This window comes from Ictidomys tridecemlineatus, chromosome 4 (genome assembly GCF_052094955.1).
Source record: "Ictidomys tridecemlineatus isolate mIctTri1 chromosome 4, mIctTri1.hap1, whole genome shotgun sequence".
Classification (NCBI taxonomy): domain Eukaryota; kingdom Metazoa; phylum Chordata; class Mammalia; order Rodentia; family Sciuridae; genus Ictidomys; species Ictidomys tridecemlineatus.
In genome coordinates, this window is record NC_135480.1 from 147,659,221 (window position 1) to 147,683,074 (window position 23,854).

The 23,854-nt window shown below is 37.0% G+C and overlaps 1 protein-coding gene across 4 annotated transcripts in view; it reads left to right on the forward strand.

The window, feature by feature from the left end:
- The first annotated feature begins 12,520 nt into the window (after nt 1-12,520).
- The window catches only part of Jak2 (Janus kinase 2), a 131,489-nt gene continuing 120,155 nt past the window's right edge, over nt 12,521-23,854 (forward strand). The window contains exons 1-2 of one of the 4 annotated variants that reach the window (XM_005324056.5): nt 12,521-13,381; nt 13,693-13,819. The gene's annotated coding sequence lies outside the window, so the exon portion shown is untranslated. The remainder of the gene's footprint in view (nt 13,382-13,692; nt 13,820-23,854) is intronic. The other 3 variants (XM_078047608.1, XM_040285729.2, XM_021725599.3) reach the window with 3 other exon arrangements.

A 23,854-nucleotide genomic window follows, 5' to 3' on the forward strand; every position in this document is an offset into this window, starting at 1 on the left:
AATACCTATATATCCACCAGATAGCTATGTATCACTTAACGATGGGACACATTCTGAGAAATGCATTGTTAGGCAATTTTGTTCTTCCAACATCATAGAAAGTACTTTATATAAGGCAGGGCGCCATGGTGCATGCCTATAATCCCAGCGGCTGGGGAGGCTGAGACAGGAGGATCACAAGTTCAAAGCCAGCCTCAGCTACAGCAAGGCTCTAAGCAACTCAGTGAGACCCTTTCTCTAAACAAAATACAAAATACGGCTCTGGATATGGCCCAGTGGTCAAATGCCACTGAATTCAATCCCTGGTACAAAAACCAAAAAAAGATACTTACACAAATTAAGACGGCTGTGTGAGTAGCCAATGTAATCGAATGGGACTACTATCATACAGGCTTCACTCTTGAAAGCAACATCATTATGCAATAGTGCATGGCTATTCTATTTTACATTATTTCATAAAGTGATTCAGGCATTTTCATGTACATTTTAAAGATATTCCTAACAGAAGGTTACATCTGTAAATGAAATCACATAACTACTTAATATCTATGATATAATTAGACTATTAAGCTCTTGAGGGTGAAACCCTCTGAAAGTACAAAGAAAATGTGCTTCAAGTAATTTAACCAAATTAAAATAATTTAATTATGGGACAATAGTGTTTATTTTGTTTTTAATGTGAAGTTTCATTTGAAAACTTGGATTCATAGTTTAGCTAGAAAGCTATATTCCACTGATTAGTAAAAAATTGAAAAAAAAAACCTATTTGTTTTTGTACCATAGAAATGGCAGGAAGTTTTAAAGTTGTGCATTGCATTTTTTATTATCAAATTAATATGTGCCATTATAAATAACTTGAAAAAATATTCCAAAATGTCAAGGTCAAATTGTGTTTTTCCTTTTAGGATTTTTTTTTAACACATAGGTTTTTTTCCCCTAATATTTTATTATGAAAATTGTCTAGTATGTGGAAAAATGAAATATCTGCACAGTGAATTCAGGTATGCTCACCACCTAGTTCTATAATTAGCAATTAATTTGCTTCATCACATGCTTATCCAATATCTATTGATCTCTCTCTCCATCTGGATTTTTTAGGCATTTCAAGGTGAAGTTGTAGATATCATTATACTCCATCTAGTACTTCAGCATGCATATCATTAATTAGAATTCAATGTTTGTATATGGATTTTGGAGGAGTTGAGATTTTACATACAGTGAATGCACAATCTTAACCCATTATGTTCCTGTACCTCATAGGTAAGAAATCCTTAAAAACTTAAATTGAGCAACAAGTAATAAATAATGAATAACTTAGTACAGTGTGTAAGAGTTTCAATTGTTCTTTACTGTCACTGACATTTGGTGTTGCAAAGTCTTCTTATCTCAGCCATTCTGATGTGTTTATAGCAATATCTCATTGACTAATGGTTTTGAACATTTATTTATGTGTTTAGGGCACCTGAACATTTATTGTGTATGTGTATTCTCCTTTATGCAATTTTGGTTTAAATTTTTTCCCTTTTTTTAAATTTTTTTTTTCTTTTTGAGATGGGTTCTCATTTCTTACTGTGTTGCCCAAGGTGGTCTTAGACTCATAGGCTCAAGGAATCCCTCTGCCTGGCCTCCCAAGTAGCTGGAACTATAGATGTATGCCACCATACACAGCAGCTCTTTGTTTGTAGAGTGTATGTCTTGCACTGGATGTGCCCATAGTCTCTTAATTTTCCTGTATACTAGGGAGCTTTAAAAATCCCTACTACTTATCTCCTCTTCCAATATTTTTCTTTCCAGTCTTATTTTCTGTCCAAAGTGTTTGTCCTTGTCCCTGCCACTGTAATGTCTTTAATGCTTTCAAAAAGAGGTATCCCGGAAGCTGTCCCAGCTCTGGGCACACTGAATCAGATGAAACAAAGTGAATCCTTTGTGCAGGTCTTTAAGGGAAATGTCAGGTGTTTCAGGAGCTCAAAATTAAAATCCATAGTGTTTTAATAATAAAATTTGCCTTGTTTCCCCTGGTCCTGGCAACCTGCTCCAGGAGTGTTATCCTCCTGGCCATTGCCTCTCAGGGTGTGGGGGATGGGAGGTAGGCAATTTAGCAGATTGCAGTGTTCTCAAGCACAAAGTAGATTCTTCTCCAAATCTCCTCCTGCTTGTTCTTAATCTGTATTTTTTTTAATATTTATTTTTTAGTTTTCGGTGGACACAACATCTTTATTTTATTTTTATATGGTGCTGAGGATCGAAGCCAGAGCCCTGCGCACACCAGGCGAGTGCGATACCACTTGAGCCACATCCCTAGCCCCTCAGTCTGTTTTTTTTTTTTTTGTGTGTGTGTGTGTGTGTGGTGCTTGGGATTGAACCCAGGGCTTGTGAATATGAGGCACTCTACCAACTGAGCTATATCCCTAGCCCTCGTCCTGAGTTTTTAACTAGATGATTACAGAAAAAGTTCAATTCAACAAAAATTGAATTTGACAGGTTTAGCTAGCTCATTCATTGCTTTTGCAGAGGGACAGAGACCTATATTTCTCTACTTTGCCATTTTCTGTCAATGTCATGTATTTTAATGAAAATAATTTTGGTTGTTAAATAACATTCTACCCATTGAGGTACCATAATTTATTACTTCTGCACTGTTAAGAAATGTTGAGTTTGTTTCTAATTTTAAATGAACATTTTTATACTTAAAAACTTTTAGCATTCCATCGGATTCTTTCTTTAGCATACATTTCCAGAAATGTAGTTCCTCAAAAACAACAACAAAAACAGAAACAAACAATTTAGTTAGTCTATTTTGAAGTTATTATTTTTTTTAATTTTATTTTGTTGTTGGGGATAAGACCCAAAGCCTCACACATGCCAGGCAAACACCTTACTAGTGAGCCACATCCCCAGCCCACCATTTTAAGATTCTTGAATATATTACCAAGTTATTGAAAGAATTATTCTAAATTATACTCCAACTTCATAAGTAATCTTAAATTTTGAATTTTCCTGAAAAGTTTCTGTTACTGGCAAAAGGTCTTATGAGAAGTAATGTATATTTTAACGTCCTTGAAATGTTTTTATAAAAGTGCTTCTCAAATTGCAGTGCTGATAAAAATTAACCCAGGATCTTGTTGAAATATAGAACCCAACTCAGAACATTTGGAGTAGAGCCGAAGGCCCTGATATTGCTGGATAAGTCATTCTGATACTGTTGGACTCTAGGTCACACAGGGAGTAGCAAGGCTTGAGGATTCAACTGTAGTGGAGAAGGGAGTGGGAAAACTTACATGAGTTAAAATTAAAAAAAAAAAAAAATAGCTAGGCATGGTGGGACATGCCTGTAATTCTAGCTACTCAAAAGGGTAGAGCAAGAGGATCACATGTTCTAGGCCAGCCTCAGCAATTTAGGAAATAAAATTAGAAAATAAAAAGGATTGGGGATGTAGCTCAGTGGTAGAGCTACGTCCAGAGTTCAATCCCAAGTATTGCAAAGAAAAAAAATGTTTGAAGAATATTATTTAAAAAAAAATGTATTAGGACTGAGGTTGTAGCTCAGTGGTAGAGCTCTTACCTAGCATGTGTGAGGCACTGGGTTTGATCCTCAGTATCACATAAAAATAAATAAGCAAAATAAAGATATTGTTTCCATCCACAACTAAAAATATTTCAAAAAATGTTCTAAAGAAAATAATCTCCCAAAGTTTTTAAAATTAGGTCAAAGATCAGGAAAAGAATTCAAGTTTGTTTTGATATTATTAATGAAGGCCAAAAAAAGGAAGTAAAAATGGAGATACTGCTTGCGGTTATGACTTTAAAAACTCAGTGTGAGGCATGCATTAAGGCTTAAAGTCTGATAGCTATTGAAACTGATAAAGATAATCTTTTGTCTAGACAAGGAACATTTTCATCATCCAAATAGTTAAGGATAATTCTTCAAAGTAGTAGCTGCACCTTGATTTGAGAGACAAAAACAATTTGTATAATGGGAACATGGTGGACAAGCAGAAGCTTCCCTGAAATCTTACTAACTTTTGTATTTCCATCTCTACTATTTCCAGGTCACACTCAACTTCAATGATCCTTCAAAGAATTGCCCACTGGGACAGACATTGTCTTCTGCTTGCCCTTACACAGTACTTGTCCCTGATGCCAATCCAATAATGAGGACACAGTTTTGAGAAAAAGGAAAAACAAAACAAAACAAAACAAAAAATGGTTTATAGCTTTGCTAGCAAAGGAGAAACACAGGGGACTCCTGTCCAAGAGGCTGTGATTCTGCCCATCAGCAGGAGCAGGGGGCTTTTAAAGAGATGATTCAAAGGCTACATTCCATATGTTTTCTGTTGGAGTTGTAATTTACTTGTTAATCTGGGAGATTGTTATTTCTGACACCTTTTGTTACTGAGAAACTGATGTAACTTCATTTTTGAGAAACCAGTTTAAGGCCTGTCCAGAGAGAGGGGGGCTTGACCCTTGTCCTTGGAAAAACCCACAGAATGCTTCTAGGCACATACCCACCCTGCTGAGTTTAGCTAGAGGGATCTGCAGCGCCAGGTGTCCCTGACTCAGTTAAGTTAGGTGAGAACCCATAGCAACCCCCTAGCAACCACCAATCAGCATGAGACAGGGAAAATATCTGAAATGCCAGGTGACCCTCCCAGTAGTTTCAATGATTGATAACATGATTAGGCAACCCTGCAGTTTAGGTTATACACTCTTGCAACACCTTGTGGCCTAAACCCATCAGTTCAAATGTATTCACCTCTTGAACTCACCAATCACCCTTACCCAACTTATTCCTGGCAGTGAATGTGCTAATCAAAAGAGTTGTTGTTTGATTTTCCTGCAGTATGAAATGATTTGCTGTGTGATGTGATGCATAGATTATCCTCCCCCCCAAACCCATAAATCCTCACTGAACTAAGGGTTGGGGGACTCACTCCTCAGGACTGCTGCATCAGAAACAGTTGTGAGTCTAGGCTCCAGCTTGCAATAAAGACTCTTGTATGATTGCATCTATTGAGGTCCCATGAATCTGGCATTACATTACTATCCCCAAAGTCTGGTTTGCTGGGTTCTATGCTGTATGTGTACTCAAGGATGGATAACTCTGCCTAGGATGGGGAAGAAAGGTAATCCTGTTTCCCTTGGGATTAGGGAGGGGGAGAGATGAGGGAGAAAGATTAAGGAGGAGCAGGGAGAGAGGAAGAGAAAGAAACATTTCCATTTTAAAACTAAGTTGCAGTGGCAGAGCAGCAAGGGTTATATTCAAAGCCTAAAGGAGACCACTGTTACACCTCCATATCTTCATTTCCTTATTTACCTACTTTAAATTTCATGATCAACTATTGTGCAGTTTGAACTTCCCTAATCTGAAAACTCAAAATCCAAAATGCTCCAAAATCTGAAAATTTGCAAATATTTTAAAACCCACAAAAATCCAAAATCTGCAACACTTCTGGTCCCAAACATTTTGGATAAGGGATACAAATAACCTGTATCTGTTATTTGCATGCATTCTCAACTTTTGCCCCTTTTTCACTTTGTCTTACACACCTAGGAAAATTCCAACCCTGCTTTAATTGAACTTTTTCTTTATTCTGGTCTTTGACTTATGCAGCTGAGTGTGGGTGGAGAAAAACCCACAACCACACCGCTGCTGAATCTCACGTCAGATTCCTGAGGTCTAGTAGGCTTTTAATTCTGCCTAATAATCAAACTGTGCATGTCCTTGGTCCTTTCACCCTCCTACTCTTCTAGAGAACTTCTTCATGCCTCCACTTTTATCTTAAAACCTCAACATTTCTACTTCCTCTCCTCCATTCTCTGTCAGTTACCTTGTTTTTTTAAAATCCTATTTGAACCTAGGATTGAACCCAGGAGCTCTTTACCACTGAGCTATATACCCAACTTTTTTTTTTTTAAATTATTTTGAGACAGGATCTCTAAATTGCTGGGGCTGGCCTTGAATTTATGATTCTCTTGCCTCAGTCTTCTTAATGGCTGGGATGATAGGTATGTACCACTGCACCCAACTAACCTTGCTCTCTATACATAGGAAAAAAATCAACCGAAAAAATTTTAAAAATCTGCTGTTAGTTTTATGTTCTTATAACCCATCTTCTCTTATTCTTAGGCAGTAATAGAGGTGCTCAGCCCAAGAAAACCTGTTATGAGGTGCATATTTGGCTGAGTGCCTCCAGCTGATTCCACTTCTGGTCAGTTGCAGAGCTTACACTGAAAGCCTTCTCTTCTTCCTCTCATACCTCCCTCCTTGGGCTCCTCTCAGCCAGTGAGCCAGTGACTAAGCATGATGAAAATAACTAGAGTATTTTTTTTTTTTAGTACACATAAATTGAACAATGCTTGATATATTGTAAGCACTGGAATGTTACCTATTATTGTTATCAGAAATTTGTTGAGTGTTTACTATATATCATCTCATTGTCACTTCAGATCAATCAAGATAAAACACTTCTGCTACTTTCATTGCTGAGAGTAGGAAACAGAAGTTCAGAAAGATTGAATAACTGATCCAGTTTCCCAATAGTAATTATCTGTGATCTTTGTATTTCACTAGCATTTTCTCAAAGGAATAATTTTTCTCCAGTAAGGAAATGGTATAAAAAGCTGTACCATTAATTGAAAAATTATTTTCTTCATCAATATGGTTAGTGAATTTCATAATCTAATATTGTTATCTAATATCACACTAAAGATTATTTAACATTTGCCAAATACCTGTCATATAATAGATGTTTAATGAATACATGTCAAACTATCAGAATGACTGTGATTTGGAATTAATATTATCTAAAATTAAAGATTCATAATATCCAGAATTTGTGAGATTATAGTGAAATAGCATTGATAGACGGCTGTGAAATTTTTGCAAGCTGATTTGGCAATTGCCAACAAATTTTCAATGTATATTTTCCTTGGTTCAGAAAATCTATTTCTAAATATCTATCTTAGGAAATACTTTTATGCTCATGATATATATAGGTGTTCTATTTTATCATTTTTTAATATTTATTTTTTAGTTTTAAGTGGATATAATATCTTTATTTTATATGTATGTGGTGCTGAGGATTGAACCCAGCCTCATGCATGCTAGGCGAGCACTCTACCACTGAGCCACAACCCCAGCCCTGTTTTAGCATTTTTATTGTCAAAAAGCAGAACATAAATATAATTATCTAATATTATGAGTTGCATATTTTTGAATGTTATATAAGAATTTTTTAATGAGGAAAAGATATATGTATTGAAATTAAAAATCTCCAAGATACATTAAGTGAAAAAATATAACAGAATTAATTTCTAGGATATATAAAGAACTCAAAAAACTTAACACCCCAAAACCAAATAATCCAATCAATAAATGGACTAAGGAACTGGACACTTCACAGAAGAAATACAATTGATCAAAAATATATAAAAAAGTATTCAACATCTCTAGCAACTAGAGAAATTAAAATCAAAACTACACTAAGATTTCATCTCACTCCTGTCAGAATGGCAATCATCAAGAATACAGGCAACAATAAATGTTGGTGAGGATGTGGGGAAAAAGGTATACTCATTCATTGCTGGTGGGACTGCAAATTGGTGCAACCATTGTGAAAAGCCGTATGAAGATTCCTCAGAAGACTTAGAATGGAACCACCAATTGACCCAGCAATCCCACTCCTTGGTTTATATCCAAAGGACTTAAAATCAGCATGCTACAGTAATGCAGACTTGTCAATGTTTATAGCAGTTCAATTCACAATAGCTAAACAATGGAACCAACCTAGGTGTCCTTCAATAGATGAATGGATAGAGAAAATATGGTATATATATATATATTCAATGGGATATTACTCAGCATTAAAGAAGAATGAAATTATGGCATTTGCCTATAAGTAGATGGAGTTGGAGAATATCATGCTAAGCAAAATAAGGCAATCCCACAAATCCAAAGGCCAAATGGTTTCTCTAATGTGTGGCTGCTAATTCACAATAAGGGCGGGGAGCATTAGAGAAGAATAACGTTACCTTAGATTAGGTAAAGAGAAATGAAAGGAGGGGAGGGCAGGGGATGTGGGGATAGGAAAAATAGTAGAATAAAACAAACATTATTACTTTATGTATATATGTGACTGCATGACCAATATGATTCTACAACATGTGCACTCAAAAAAAAATGAGAAATTATATCCCATGTATGTAGAATATATTAGAGCATAAATACATTCTACTGTCACATATAACTCATTAAAGTAAATAAAAAATTTTAAAAAGAATATATAAAGACAAGATATTGAAACTAAAAAATATATCAGAAACGTGTAGAATTATTCATGTTGTTTACAGAACTCAAACTATATCTATAGGAAATAAGTAGGAAAATGCTTTGAAAAAAGTTGGAAAGGTTATTCCTCAGAGAATTATCAGTGCTAACTCTGGAAAGTGAAGAGGGCCAGGAAGAGGATTAACAGCAATTTCCACTTTGTGAATTAAATTGGATTTTCCACAATTAGTATGTATTAATGTTTACTTGTGAATTAAAAGGGAGAAAAAGTAGCTTGCTCAACAAATATATTTAGAAACCCTTTAATATGGGTAATAGGTTCTAAAATGTAAAAACAGTAAGTTTTCTTGGACCTTAAAACATCTCTACTCCAGTAATGAACAGTTGTTTTTAAAATTTTTCAAAGTCATCACTCTTACTAAAATTTTATTACTTGTAATGCTGTTGATTCCCAGCACATTTCCTGTGAATAGTGAAAGAGCTGAATTGGCATCCGAGTGGAAAGCACATGATACTAAAATTCTTGTGGCATTGAGTACTCAGCCAAAAGAGTTTGCCTTAGGACTATTATACCATTTTATGCTTGTTCTGTAACTAGTGAAGGTGACAGTCAATGAACAATTAATCAGAAGCTCCATTACACAAAAGTAGAAAGCAAAAAATGTACTTTTTCCTCCTTCAAGTGGACAGTTATATCAATGCTCAGTGGGAGGCAGTGTTAGGTGTGGCTGGCAAAAGAGAAAATTCTGCATGCCTATAATCTCAGCTACTCAAGGGGCTGAGGAAGGAGGATCATAAGTTTGATGCCAGCCTGGGCAACATAGTGAGACCATGTCTCAAGATAAAAGATAAAAATGACTGGGTGTAGCTCAGTGTAGGCTCTTACTTGCCTAGTATGTGTGAGGCCCTGGGTTCAATCCCCAGCATGTTAGCAATAACAACAAAAAAATTATTCTCAAGGCTTGTAGGATGGCATATTAGTTTTGTAGACTGCAGAAGTAAAGTGCTACAAATTTGGTGTCTTAAATCATAATTTTTAAAAAAATATCTATTTTTTAGTTATAGGTGAACATAATGTCTTTATTTTTCTTTATGTAGTGCTGAAGATTGAACCCAGTGCCTCACGCGTGCGTGCTAGGTGAGCGCTCTACCTCTGAGCCACAACCCCATCCCTAAATCATAAATATTTATTCTTTCATAGTTCTGAGGCTAGACTTCCTAAATCAAGGTGTTGGTGGGTCCATGAGCCCTCTGAATCCTCTAGGGGGGATCCTTTATCTTTTCTTCCAATCTCATCATCAACATTAGCTTGCTTAGTTTATCGTATGACTAGTACCCCAAGGAGCAACTGTACTGGTGTAGTTGCAAAAAGGAATTTTTTACAAATAACATTAATTTTCCCTATCTCCCATTTGCATAAGAGAAAGCCAGTGTCCTTCAAGATAATATGTATCTGGACATTCTGGCCTAGGCTTGTTCTCATAACTTGGCAGGGTTTTTGGAAAAAGAAAGGGGCATTCACGGACATGGTGTCTTACTGTCCCCCTTTTCCTTAAGTATCATACAGGCACTTAATAGTTATGCTTAAGGGTTTAAAAATACTGTTTAATCTTAAAAGTATCTCTTCAATGTATGTATATACAAGTATGCAATAACAAACCCCATCAATAATTACAACTGTAATGCAACAATAGAAAAATGTGGAAAAGAAACTAAAACAAGTCTCTTCAAGCAAGAGAAATGTTATTATCCTGACTGATGAGGAAAGAGAAGCTTTGATTAAAACCTGTGTTGTTTGGACTGTCAAGTGTAATTTCTTAAACAATTGGTCATGGATTTTCAACCATGGTTTTATATCAAAACTACCCAAGAACTTAAAAGAAAATATAGAAGCCAAGACCCCATCTCCCACTTGACTAAGTCAAGTTTTGTTGCAGGTATGGGCTTGGATGCAGCATATAAGATCCTCTGCTGCCATGCTCTCCCATAGTGGAAAGACAGAATCTTGCCACGTGAATCCATACAGGGTGCCATAATTGACAACTAGCTGCTTGTTTTAAACTGTAAATGTGGCTATATAATTAGTTTTGAATCTAAAGGTGTTAACCATCTAGTTAACATTTCTTATCTCCATATTGAGTGAATGACTTCAAAGACTTGATCATATTCTTTAGAATTCTCCTTTTTCATTATTAAAGAACAAGGGTAAATTTCTAAATGTTTGCAAATTTCGAGATATATTACTAGGAACTATCTAAAGAGCTCCAAAATCCCCTAATACACAGAGTAAAAAGAGATCAACATTCCAGCATAGCATTGGCTTAAAATCTTATAGTAGGGAGGAGAGAGACTTTTTCTCTCTGAATAACACTAAGCAAGTTACTTCATCTATCAGTGTGGGTAGGTAGAGAATTTCTCAATTTCTCGTTTTGTAAGTTTATGGAAAATATATTTTGCTTGTCCACCTTATCTTCCATACCCAAATTTCTAATATAAAAAAGAAATTCCTGCTGGGCATGGTGGCACATGCTTGTAATCCCAAGCTAAGGCAGGAGGATTGTAAGTTCAAAGCGAGCTGAAGCAATTTAGCAAGGCCCTAAGCAACTTGGTGAGATCCTGTCTCAAAAAAGAAAGAAAAGAAATGGACTGAGGATGTGTCTCAGTGGTAAAGTGCCTCTGGATTCTATCCCCAGTACAAAAAAAAAGTCTCCCCCCCCAAAAAAAAAATTCCTGAATATTCACTAGTTCCAAACCTCTTTTCCTGGAAAACAGGGTGGGAGACAGTAACAGACATTGCCAAATTGAATAACACATCATTGCAAAATATAGGAACATCATTTATTACAATGATACATGCACATAGTTTCAGAGTTCTAAAACTTATTTTTTTCTTCAGGAAAGATAATCTTTTCCTATAGTTCTGTTGTTTCTAATTTTAACAATGACTTTAGGGCCATCTTCAGCACTTCTTTGTGTGGGTTTGTGTTCCAGCCTTTACCTCAGCAAGAGTTTTTGTTTATAGAAAAGGGAAATCTCATGGTGGTTGTTGTTTGTAATTTCAGCCTTAATATTTTAGGCAGATTTTAGTTTTGCTATTGAGTAAACACTCCAGTTTCTAACAACAAAAAAAAAGGAGCTCCAGCATATTTTCCTTATAAGACAGTAACCACAGGTATGCAATATCCCTGTAAATTTTCCCACCTCACATCTTATGAGAAAACAATGGCTCTAGTTCATTATTTAAAGGAGTCAGTGTGAATTCAAGTCATTTCATATCCTGCTATCATTTGCTCAGAGATCTTCTGCAATGGGTCCTATGTAGGAAGAAATTCAGGGGTTGCACTGATGAAGTTTATTTAAAGAAACACATACAAGATAGATCTGAATGGCAACATCGTTTATGTAAGGGGAAACAGAAGCCATAAGTGCATCACTTCATTCAGGTGGACAAAATACACTCTGGTACTCAACAAAGCCTTTTGCCTCACCTCTTACCACTGTCCCCTCCTTCACTGTCATCCAGTCACAATGACTTATTTCCTGGTCTTTCAACTTGCCAAACACATTCCCTTCTAAGGGTCTTTGTTTTTGCTAGTCCCTCTACCTTAAACTCTTCGTGGATTGCCACATTCTCATTCTACAGAACTTTGCTGAAATGTTGTTAACTCTAACAAGTCTTTTTTGGCCTCCATAAAATAACACCCCCATCACTTTTTACTCCTTTAGTATTATTTTTCTTAGGGGCAATTACACACCCAGTACATTACACATTCAAAACATACTTTGTCACTTGTGTGAAAAGACAGGCTCCAACCCGACAAGGAGATGCGGGTTGCCTACATCTAGGTAGGACCCAGTAGGCAACAGGTAAATGTTTCAATGAATGAATAAGGCTCTTAACAGAAGTTTTCTCTTCATTCGCTGTGAGCCTAATTCTACCCTCTCCCTTTTTCAGCAGAGGTGGCTCACTGGAGTCTGGGGTTCATTCGGGATTGTACTGCCACCAAACAGCGCCTGTGATCCAGTTGTTCCGACCCTTGCGGCCCAGAGCCTGGGTAAGGACGGGTCTGCAGTACCCGGAACGTGGAAGCGAAAGCAGAAGGGGCCAACGTGCACTGGAGGGGAAACTCTCCGTGCGGAGGCAGCCCTTCCTCCTTTGGTGCCAGCCTGCGTGCCGTGGGGCCTTCCCAGCCCGGCTGACTCATTCCCAGCCGCCTTCACGGCGGGCGGCGGCCACATACACGCCCATCTGGGGAGTGCCGGGACCAGTGCTGACCCCGAGCCCCTGCCAGGCCCCGGCGCTCAGCGAGCCGCCGCTACCTTAACTTCCTCGCGCGCTCACGCCGGGGGTTGCCCCGGGAATCTCCACGTGCGCACACCAGCTTCCCGAGAGGCCTGGGTCCTGCGTGGCCCACCCTTTCCAAACCCCGGCGAGCGCCAGGAAAAGCGCAGCCCGCCGAGCGGCGCACGCGCAGTCAGGAGAGAGTCCCGCTGCCTCCTCGGCCCTGCCCGGAGCCTGCCTTAGTCCGCCGCCAACTGGCGGTTCGACTCGAGGCCAACGCGGAGGCTGAGTCCGACGCAAACAGGGCGTCCTAAGCAGTGTCGCCTACGGCGCTGAGAAGACGGTGTGGCTCGGGAAAGGGTGGAGACAACGTCTGTGACGGGCTTCCCGGCTGCCCAAAGTGGGAGTGGTGTGGGCTGCAGGAAGGAGAGAGGAAGAGGAGCCGAAGCGGGCAGCAGCGGCCGCCGCTAACGGCCTCCCGCGGCGCTGACAGGCTAGGCGGGCGCCCGGCGCTCTCCGGAGTTCGCGCCGCCGGGTCAGCCACCTCAGGCCCGTGGGCCCCTGAACCCGGTCTTGCGGCACCCGTCGGGGCGGAGGGCTGCCGCGGCGCGGGGACAGGCCGAGTCCTCGCCGACGAGGGATGTGAGTGGGAGCCGAGCCCGCACGGGAGGGCCCGCGAGGGCCCAGCCTGGCGGACGCTCGGACCCGTGTTGGGTCCCGGGCTTCGCAGACCTTGGCCCACCGGAGGCACCGTGAAGGAGCAACTCTTTAGGGCTTGAGGACAGTCCCTTGTCGCCCGATCCGCGCAGCCGGTGGGTGTTGTCGCTGCCTGGCGTCTAGATGAGGGCAGCAGTTGTCTCTCCAACCCCTTACCACCTCGCGATCCCCGACTCCCCCCACCCCACTCCGGCCAGTGGCAGTGAACTTTGCCAGAAAATCTTCCTCTTTAAGACAAAACCGAGGACGGAATGCCTTGCTGTTGATATTTGCATCCATGTGTCCCTCATAGTCTCTCCCTCCTTACTTGTCCCTCTTTAACATTTTTGAGACATCTAAACATCCTAGAAAAGAGCATCTATTTCCCCTGGATTTCTGCGGTAGTAACAGCTGCTTCTATTTTTAGGTTTCAGAAGCAGGCAACGGGAACAAGATGTGAACTGTTTCTCTTCTGCAGAAAAAGAGGCCCTTCCTCCCCCTCCCGCGACAGTGGTTATGATATCCTGGCTGCTGTCCTCTATTGCCGCAGTAAGGTGAGGGTGTAAAGGCGAGCTGTGTGTGCGTAGGAAGGTTGGATGCCTGTGTAGACAGGCAGGGCTCCTCTTGCTTACTCTGAAAATGGCAGAGCTGAACTTTTAATGTTGGCTTGGGACAGTAATTTTGAGATGTTTATTGTTGCTCTTAGATATTTCAAGAAACATTTCTTGTTGGTTTTAAAAGTAACATGGCTTTGCAGAAAAAAGCAAAGCATCCCTTTCTCTTTATCTTCAAACGGCCAGAAATTCTTAAACTTTCAGAGGGATATTTCCAGGTATTAAGGAATACCTATTGAGCTGTTCTTGCTGCTCTTTCTGCTACCACATTGAATTCTTCTTGGGTAGTTTTATCTGTCTGATCTTGCTGTGTCGGTTGAATTTACCCAGTTTACTTTCCGGTGGTTATTAATCTGTCAAGGGAAACTCCTTTCTCTCAATGAAAGGATAGGAACAGCTGAGTATGTCATAGAAAGGAGGAGAAATGTGGAGAAAGAAAACAGAAGTGGAAATAGGGAGATGTTGATTGCTTTTGGTTTCATAATAGGTTTATACAAGTGAGTTGTTGGGCTACTGCATATATTCTGATAATAACACCCAGCAGATTTGAAAATGAATAATCAGTTTTTTTGCCTCTTTCCTCCCATCTGCTTCATCTTTTACTTCATCAAGTGTGAGATTCACTTGCTTGTATGTGTAGTTATCTTTTGTAGTGTAACGTATGTAAATTAAATGTGTCCAGCACTTGCCATAATAGTGCATGTGTTTACTTGTACAGGAAAGCTGCAGTACTTGTTGGCTAGATGAGCACATAATGCTTATTTTTGCTCCAAGTGAGTATTCTGTTTGGAGTTTATAGCATATTTGAAGGGACTGGTTAGGAAATAGTTTCTTCTAGTATCTTTTCCTTAGTGATTTGAGACAGGTGTCTCAGGTATGGGAGACAAATGTAATATCTTTCTCTTCCTGACCTGGTATTCCTGAAAGAAAGATTTTTAGGCAAATAGGAAAGAAATTGGCTTTAGAGTCAGATCTATGTTTGAATCATGATATTCTTGCTTCTAAACACTTGTATTATTTAAAATGCCTTTGAACCACATTTTTCTTATAAGATTGTTATAGGCTTAAATAAGATGCATGTAAAGTAGTAAATTGCCTGACTGCCAAAGAAGTCTTGGTTAAGCCAGGCTGGTGCCTGGTGCTTCTCTCAGGGTTGAGGTGGGAGGATCACTTGAGTCCAGAAGTTTGAGACCAGCCTGGGCAATATAATGAAACCCTGACTGGGGAAGGCAGGGGAAAAAAAAAAAAAGTCTTGACTGCTGTTGCAATTGGGCAGGCAAAGGGGAATCAAAGAAAGATAAGATGACTTCACATACAGTGATCTGCCAGTGACCAGTGTGTCTTGCTCTTTAGTTTGAGGAGCAAAGAGACTTTTAGATCTTGAACTGGCTAAGAGGTCTTGTAGCCTTTTACTATTATCTCTCTTTTTGAGCCCGATTGTCCTGCCCCTTGTAGCTTGTGTGCTGCCCTCCTGTGGTTCACTATACTAAGAATTTTTTTTTTGTTGTTCTTCCCCCATTATGTTATTTTTCCTTTTTTGGAGCCTTTTCCTTTAGTCTCCAGTTTCCCAAACTGTGTGCTAAGGTGCCTGGAGCATCAGTGAACTCAGGCTTGAACTATTAATTTGAGCTACTTCACAGTTTCAATGTCAGATACCTATATCCCTTTCTATAACATTCTATCTTTGTAAAGCTATGTTTTCAAAGGATGCTCTGCTGAAAATCAACTACTAATTATTTGAAAGTTGGTGTGGAACAGGAAATTATTGGTAGTGTTTAATTGGATTCTGAGGTTTGAGAAGTTGTACAGTGCCTAACAAACATTAAATTGTAAGGATAATAATACTTATTAGGTTGTTTGGACATGCTGAAGTATTTCTTATAGTGCAAGGATGTCATGAAAAAATTACTGAGATTCTAAGAGCTCCTTGATTGGAGACAATTTTGCAACCTCTGTGTTAGTATTTAGTTGGCTTTTCTGATACAATTATTGATACAAAAAGCCAGGGCCAGTTGATCATGGCTTAATATATTTCCTCTCCTTTTATATCATTATAATTTCTGCTCAGTTCTTTCACTTTAAAACTAATTCTGTTGCTTACTTGTCACTACAGTCACTTACTAGTTTTTTCAGGACTGGTCTGACACTATTTCTGATCATTTACTTAAGCTGAATATGATCCAAATAAAAATCATCATCTTATACACCTGTCTTACTTTGGATCTTGAATATCCTCCAAAGGCCTTTGAGTTAAAAGTTTGGTCACCAGCTTGTAGCACTACTGGGAGGTTGTGGAACCTTTGGGAGGTAGTGCTTAGTGGAAGGAAGTTAAGTTATTGGGGATACCTCTCTTTAGGGGGTGGTTTAGAACCCAGGCCCCTTCTTTCTCTTTACTTCCTTGCTGTCATAAGTTGAACAGGGCTTCTCTTCCACATGCTTAGCATCACAAGTTCTGTCACGGTAGGCCCAAAGCAATGGGCCCAAGCATCCAAGGAATGAAACCATAAACCCAAATAAACCTTTACTGGTTTTAAGTTAATTATGTCAAGTATTCTGAAAACTGATTAACACAAAGCTAAAAATTTCCTTTTCCTGGTCATGTAGGCTTTAAATTAGGCATTATCTCTAAATTGCCTCTTCCATTTACCTTTTATATTAATCCATTCAATATAGCTATTAATTTTTTTGTATATCACAATTCTACTTTCTCACCTTCCCCACTTGAATCCCAAGACTTGTTTCAATGCTTAAAACATTGAACATTGTATAAGCTTCTCAAAATCTTGTCTCTTCCTCCAGCTTGTCCTAAGTAAAGTTATCATTATAATACTCCTTATTGTGGCATTCTCTTATTCCCATGTTTTAAGTGGCTTTTTGTTTTCGCCCATTAAATTTAATTTTGTTTTCCTGGCTTTTATGACATTCTATTAGTCTCTTCTCTGTTCAGTCTTTTGTCTAAGGATTCTCAGCACATATTCTCTGCTGTAGATTGGCAAGTTAATGTCTCCATTTTCTGATAACAAGCTATGTTTGGTCTATTCTTTAACTTTTGCTTATGTTTTCCATCTTAATTCTACACCCTATTTCACAGCTACTTGTTATGGAACAACTGATCAGTGTGTCAGTCCCCTAATCTGGAAAATGAGAAGAATTATGGTACTTTTTCAACAGGATTATAGTAAGAATTAAATGAATTAATACATTAAAAGCTCTTAAGCCTAGCACCTTAAGATCTCCTTAAGTGTTAATTATTGTTATTATTAATTAATGCTACTGTTATAATAATGAAATTCTATCTAATTTGTGCAATGGTTTCTCAGTAAATGTGTTTTTTTTTTTGGGTCTCTGTATTCACATAACTTCATAGTCTAAGCACATCTTCACATAGTTTAATTATATGCTATGTTTTGGTTGTTTGATAGTTATTTTCCTTGTCTTATATGTTTTCAGTTTTATTGTGGATTTTTTGAGGCATAGTACCTTAGGTTTAAAAAACACACAGTGGGCTGGGGATGTGGCTCAAGTGGTAGCGCACTCGCCTGGCATGCGTGCGGCCTGGGTTCGATCCCCAGCACCATATACCAACAAAGATGTTGTGTCCACCAAGAACTAGAAAATAAATATCTCTCTCTCTCTCTCAAAAAATAAAAAAAGAGTTTATTATTTAAAAAAAAAATAAAAGATACACAGTGCAGAACATATGGGCAATATTCAATAAATACATATTCGTTGTAAATTAAAAAGGGCTTTAATCACCAAATATTTACTAATAGCTGCACTATAAATAGTATTTTGCTACATCTGAAGGAGATACAGAAAATATAAAATAGGTTCTTTTTTCTGGAGACTTATGGTATAATTGGGGATATAAGATAAATAATAAAAGTTGTAAATATTTGAGACCACTTAGGGTTGAAGTGAGCAGAGAAGGTTTAGAGAGGAGAAAGACTCAAACTAGTCAGGATATGATTTTGTGTAAGAGAAAGGAACTTGTGTAGGAAGTAGTCAAAGATGAATATATATGACATTTATAAAGAACAGAAAATTTGACAGAAATGAACGTTTGTGTGAGAAAGTAGTAAGAAATCAGGTTAAATGTAGATTGGAGTTGGTTTATGGAGACTTTAAGGATTAGGATGAGAAGAATGTATTTTTCTCCATAGGTAAAGAAGAAGTTTTAAAAGTTTTAGATTGGGAAAGAGCTTTCTAAAATAAATATTTTAGGAAAATTAAAGTGGTGCCAGTACTAGTGTAGTATGAAATTGAAAATGAAGGAATAGAGGTAGGAAAATATTCTCTGCCTGAAATAATGCAGAATTGGACTTAGTGGAAATAAGTCAGAGTGGAGAGATGTCACAAGACTCTGTCTTGGACTGGATAAAAAAAGAGGATATGGGGAGAGGAGTAGTTTAAAATGACTTTGAAGTTTTGATCCTCAGTGGCAGGAAATCAGAGGGTTTTGGAACTATCAGACATCTTGGAACATTTGAGCCAGTTCATACATTTTGTGCATAAGAAATGTTGAGACCCAGAGAAATATAAAAATGTGTTTGATGTTACTCAATTAGTTAATGACAAAGAAAGAACTAGAATTTGATTATGATAGTACTGACAAAATTGTATTCATAGTAGTGATTTGAAGTTCTATCTATAGTAGAGTCTATTTTTTATATGTTGAGTTTGAGGTGACACTTGATAGTCAAGTGAAAATCTATAGCCAGACATTGGGACATATGACTAGAACTTGGTAAAGAAATGAAGACTGACACTCTAGTACTCAGAACTGAGTGTGGATCTGGTATTTAGTCTTGGGAATTCTCTATAATTGGAAAGTGCTCTCAATTTTAACACATGTTGCCAAATTAATATAGACATGATTTTCTACACCTTTATTAACAGAATGTTTTCAGATGACTTGGTCTTTGCTAATTTGAAACATGAAGATTAGACTCATGATATTTTATTTATTTAGCAGTACTTGAGTTGAAACCAGGGGTGTTCTACCACTGTAGTACATATTCAGCCTTTTTTTATTTTGAGACAGGATCTCTAAGTTTCTCAGGTTGGCCTCAAACTCGTGATCATCCTGCTTCTACCTCTCTAATAGTAGGGATTACAGGCATGCACCACCTTTCCCGACTCATTATAAATTTAATTTTTCCTTAGTTCTTCTTTTTTTGGGACCTGTATCTTTCAGAAATATGCTTTGCACATTCTTCTTTTCACATTTTTAATTCCTTTCTCCCTGAAAATAATGTTCTGTTTCTCATTCTTTAAATTCTTTTTTTTCTTTTAAGCTCTAGCCCATGTTGTAATTGTTCTGTGAAACTTCTAAAACTTTTCTTTCTTTTTAGTAATCACATCATTTTCTCCTTGTCAGTTTTACAGCACTTAAATTATTTATTTGGTACTTAAGCTATGTGTTAACTGACTGGAAATCATAGATTTTTAAGAATAGAGAAAAATATTAGTAATTTAATTTATTAATTTTATTATTGAAGCCAGGAAGGTGTAATTCACTTGTCATTACTTTGTAATAATAGTGGATTAAAATTATTTTTAGATTTTTTTTAACATAAGGGTTTTTTTTAATGATTTTTTTCACTTGTTTATTTATTTATTTGTTTTTTTTTTGTATATGGTGCTGAGGATCGAACCCAGGGTCTCGCACATGCGAGGTGAGAGCTCTACTGCTGAGCCACAACCCCAGCCCCTATTTTTAGATCTTTTAGTTCACAGCTTAGTAGTGTTTTAGTCTGTTTCATTATTTGCTCATGGGTATTATTGATCTGAGAAGTCAGTGTCTCTTAGAGTTATAAAGTATATGAGTAAATTTTGATAATATTAACTTCTAAAAGTTTCACATTTGAGGTTCTGTATTTCCATTGTATATGTATAGGTTGATTAAAATTCATTATAATGCTTATTTACTCTTCATTAATTTCACAACTTCCTTGTGTCCAGCCCTATTCTAGGCAATAAGAATGCAGTAGTGAATGAGACATCTAGTTTATTAGCACTTTTTGCAAATTTTTATTCTAGTGATATAAAACAATCAGTGAGCAAAAGAATAATCTAGCCTATAGTGGAAAAAAAATCAGAAAAGTAGTGCCTGCTTGGAGCAGGGATTGGTGGAGAAGGAGCATAAAAGAACTTTCTGGGATAATGATAATTTCTGTAGGCTTTGGGCTACACAGGTATGTGCATTGTCTAGACTCATTGAATACACTTGAGATTTGTACATTTCATTGTACATAAAGGGGAAAATCATGTAAAAATAGAATAAATATAACTTACATGTGAGTTCTAAAGAATAATATGTTAAATATCCATTAAACCACGTTTATTCTAGGAATTAGAATATTATCATTTATTTGCACTTACATATGTGATTCTCTCTAGTTATTCCTCTGCTTATCTCCAATTATTTTGTATTAAAATTAATTACAACTCTTACTTAATCTTTATTTTTTTTAACTTTTTTTTTTTTAAGAGAGAGAGAGAGAAAGAGAATTTTAATATTTATTTTTTAGTTTTTTTCGGCGGACACAACATCTTTGCACGTGGTGCTGAGGATTGAACCCGGGCCACACGCATGCCAGGCGAGTGCGCTACCGCTGGAGCCACATCCCCAGCCCCTAATCTTTATTTATTCAATAACTTCCATGTGTAAGGCACTGTTCTAGGCACTGGAGTACAGTAATGAATGAGACATTCATTTATTGAATTGGTTTGACATTGTTTTTTGCTTTTTTATTTTTTGACTTCTTAAAAGATATTTATTTTTAGTTACAGGTGGACACAGTATCTTTATTTTATTTTTATGTGGTGCTGGAGATCGAACCCAGTGCCTACGGCATGATAGGCAAGCACTCTACCTCTGAGCTGCAACCCCAGCCCCTTGACTTGTTTTAATGTATATCTTGACCATGCACTTTTCATTTTTGCTTGTTTTGAGCTTTACAAAAATGGTTATTTTATAGCTTACAAGTCTACAATCTACTGTTTCCACTGCATTGTGTTTCTAAGATTTATCTATGCTGTATAAAGCTATAGTCATTTATTTTAAAAATTGAGAACTGTATTCTATAGTGTATACATATGTTTTCTAAAATCCTGATTTTTTTTAACATTAGGCAAACATTTATTGAATGCCTGTAGAATTCTAGGTTATGTTTGATGTGGTGTGATATTCATTTAACATTCTTTCTGTTCTAAACTCGTTTTGAGTCATTCTAAAATGTAAAAAGTGATAACAACAACAACAAAAACACATATTCTAGATAAAAACACATCAAGCTGAACATACCTATAGAATATAAATACAAAACAGAGTAGGTTAAAGCCTGTGGTTTCCTTCTGTAGAAGCAGGTGCTGGGGTCCAGAATGATAAGTTTTACTGACAGCCATTGCTTTCTTCTATATGGGCTATTGAACAGGGATCCTTCTGCCATATGCTGCCTGGTGCTATAGTTTTGGATGAGTTGCAGGCTTAGGAATTCTAGATGATGCAGAGTTTAAAACACCAAAATGGAGCCAAGCATCCCTGCTTTGTGATTGAATTTACATTGTATATGGTGTCTCTTCCTGTCAGAAATTTTAACTTGTTGTGAGACTTCATGTTATATATGGATAGCTAGGTTGACCACAAACAAGAAGGGGTGATCACAGACTACACATGTGTTTCAGGGGTAAGGAAACAGTGCAATGAGCTTGCAAACCAAATTTCAAAATACATAAAGAATTCTAATGCAAAGAAAGATAGTCAACAAAATTGAAAATTGAAACACAAGCTGAATATTGTAGTGCACTACTGTTGTCCCAGCTACTTGGGAGACTGAGGCAGGAGGATCACGATGTTTTCTGGCATTTCTGGATCACAGGTTCAAAGCCAGCCTGGGAAACTTTGTGAGGCCCTGTCTCAAAATAAAATAAAAAGGGATGGGGATATAGCTCAGTGATGGAGTGCTTGTGTTACATGCACAAGGCTTTGGGTTTGATCCCCAGTATTACAAAACTATATAAAAAAGAGACTGAAACATGAATTTACTTATAAAAATTTTTAAAGTAAGCCTTTAATTGAAGTGTGACATAAGTGTATAGCTTGAAGAGTTTTCATAAGATGAACACACTTGTGTTAACCATTCTAACCATAATAGATTATTACCAGCACCCCAGTGGTCTTGTGTGCTTCTTGCACCTCCTACGAGTCAGTCTCCTTGTCCTTCCAAGGTGAACATAGTCCTAACTTTTGTCACCATGGGCATGAACAATTAAGGGTTGTGCAGGAGAACTTGAGAGGCTCCCAGGGTTAATGAATAACTCTGCTAAGAAAAATTAGAGGGTAAGATAAAAAGGTGACTTTTGAATGCATGGTTGCTGAGAATTTATCTGGAATGGGGGAAAAAACCAAAATCCTCAAGGCTTAAGGTTAAAAGTATATAGTAAATTTTGATTAATATAAATAAAAATAAATCTACACCAATATGATTGCAAAGAAATTATAAATATTGCTGTTAAACAAAAAAATATTAAAATGACTAGATAGAAAAATATGATTCTAATATGATAGCGGACTTTATATTTATATCATCAGATGCCATAAAACAATATAGCAATATTTTACTGTGTTGGGGAAAAGAACTATAGAATTTTGAGAGTGAGGGCAAAATATTTTTTAATGACTACAACTTAAAAACCCACTGAAACTCACTGAAAGATCTACCAAAAGAGATATTTCCACAGGAAGAGGTAAGCCCAGAAGGAAGATTTAGAAGTCCAAAACAGTGGTGAGCACAAAGTGATATAATTCTAGCAAATTTGCTCTATAATACTAATAATTTATTTTAATCGACTTTTAAAAAATTGAACTAGTTTTGTTGATCTTTTCCGTCTTTCTAGTTCTTATTCATTTATTTCTGCTCTGGTCTTATTATTTCTTTATTTATAACTTTGGGCTTAGTTTTTTGTTTTTGTTTTTCTAGTTCCTTGATCTATAATGTTAGGTTATTTGAGATCTTTTTTGATGTGTTTATTGCTGTTAACTTCCGTCTTAGAACTGCTTGTGCTGTATTTAATTGAATTTCTACAGTTAACAAGAGTTAGTAGATTACAAGAAATGGTTTTAAATTATATATTTTTGAACAAATTAAAATTCTTTAAAATTTTGCACATTCAGTTGCAGATGGACTTCAAAAATCTTGTGGTTTTATATCTGTTCCAACAACTGTCAGGGTTTTTTTTTTTTTTTTATTTTGCCCACTGCAAGTTTCATGGGGTGGTATTTGAATAACTAAGCATTAACTCTAATATTTTCTCCAATAGAGTAATATTCTCGATATGAACATAGAATAAATTAAGTAAGTTGCAATGTACTTATTCAGTATTTTCTTTGTATCTATATGACTTAGAGCATTGCTCCGCACATAGAAAATACTTTGAGTTTGTTTGATATTTTTCACATCCCTTCCCTGCTGCCTATGATTATATCTGTGGGAAAGGTTTTCATTTCTATTCATGACTCTTCTAAATACCAATCTCATCTTTTGGCTGCCAGCTCAATTCTGGTATAATTACCCAGTTAAATTTCTAAATGAAAACATGCGAAACAGTAGTCCTTATACTTTTCACCTTCCAAAGTCAAGGGGCAGTGTCCTTCTCACTTTCTTATTTCAGTTTATGGTTTTACATATGTCCTAAGTTTGAACTCTGAACATCATCTTTTACTCCCTTAGCTCCCTCCATATGTAGTAGCATCAAGTCTTGTTTTTATAGTACTTCTAATTCAGCTATTTCAGTTAAGATTCTTGCTCCTGTTTGAACTGCTGCAATAATTTTTTAAAATGTTAATTATATCACTTTTCTAATTTGTTGTCTGTGGAATCAAGTTTTAATTCTTTGGCCTGCCATTTAAACCTTCCTTTCTTTAATTTTGTACTTATAAGTTAGGATTGCATTAATTTGCAAGTAACAAGA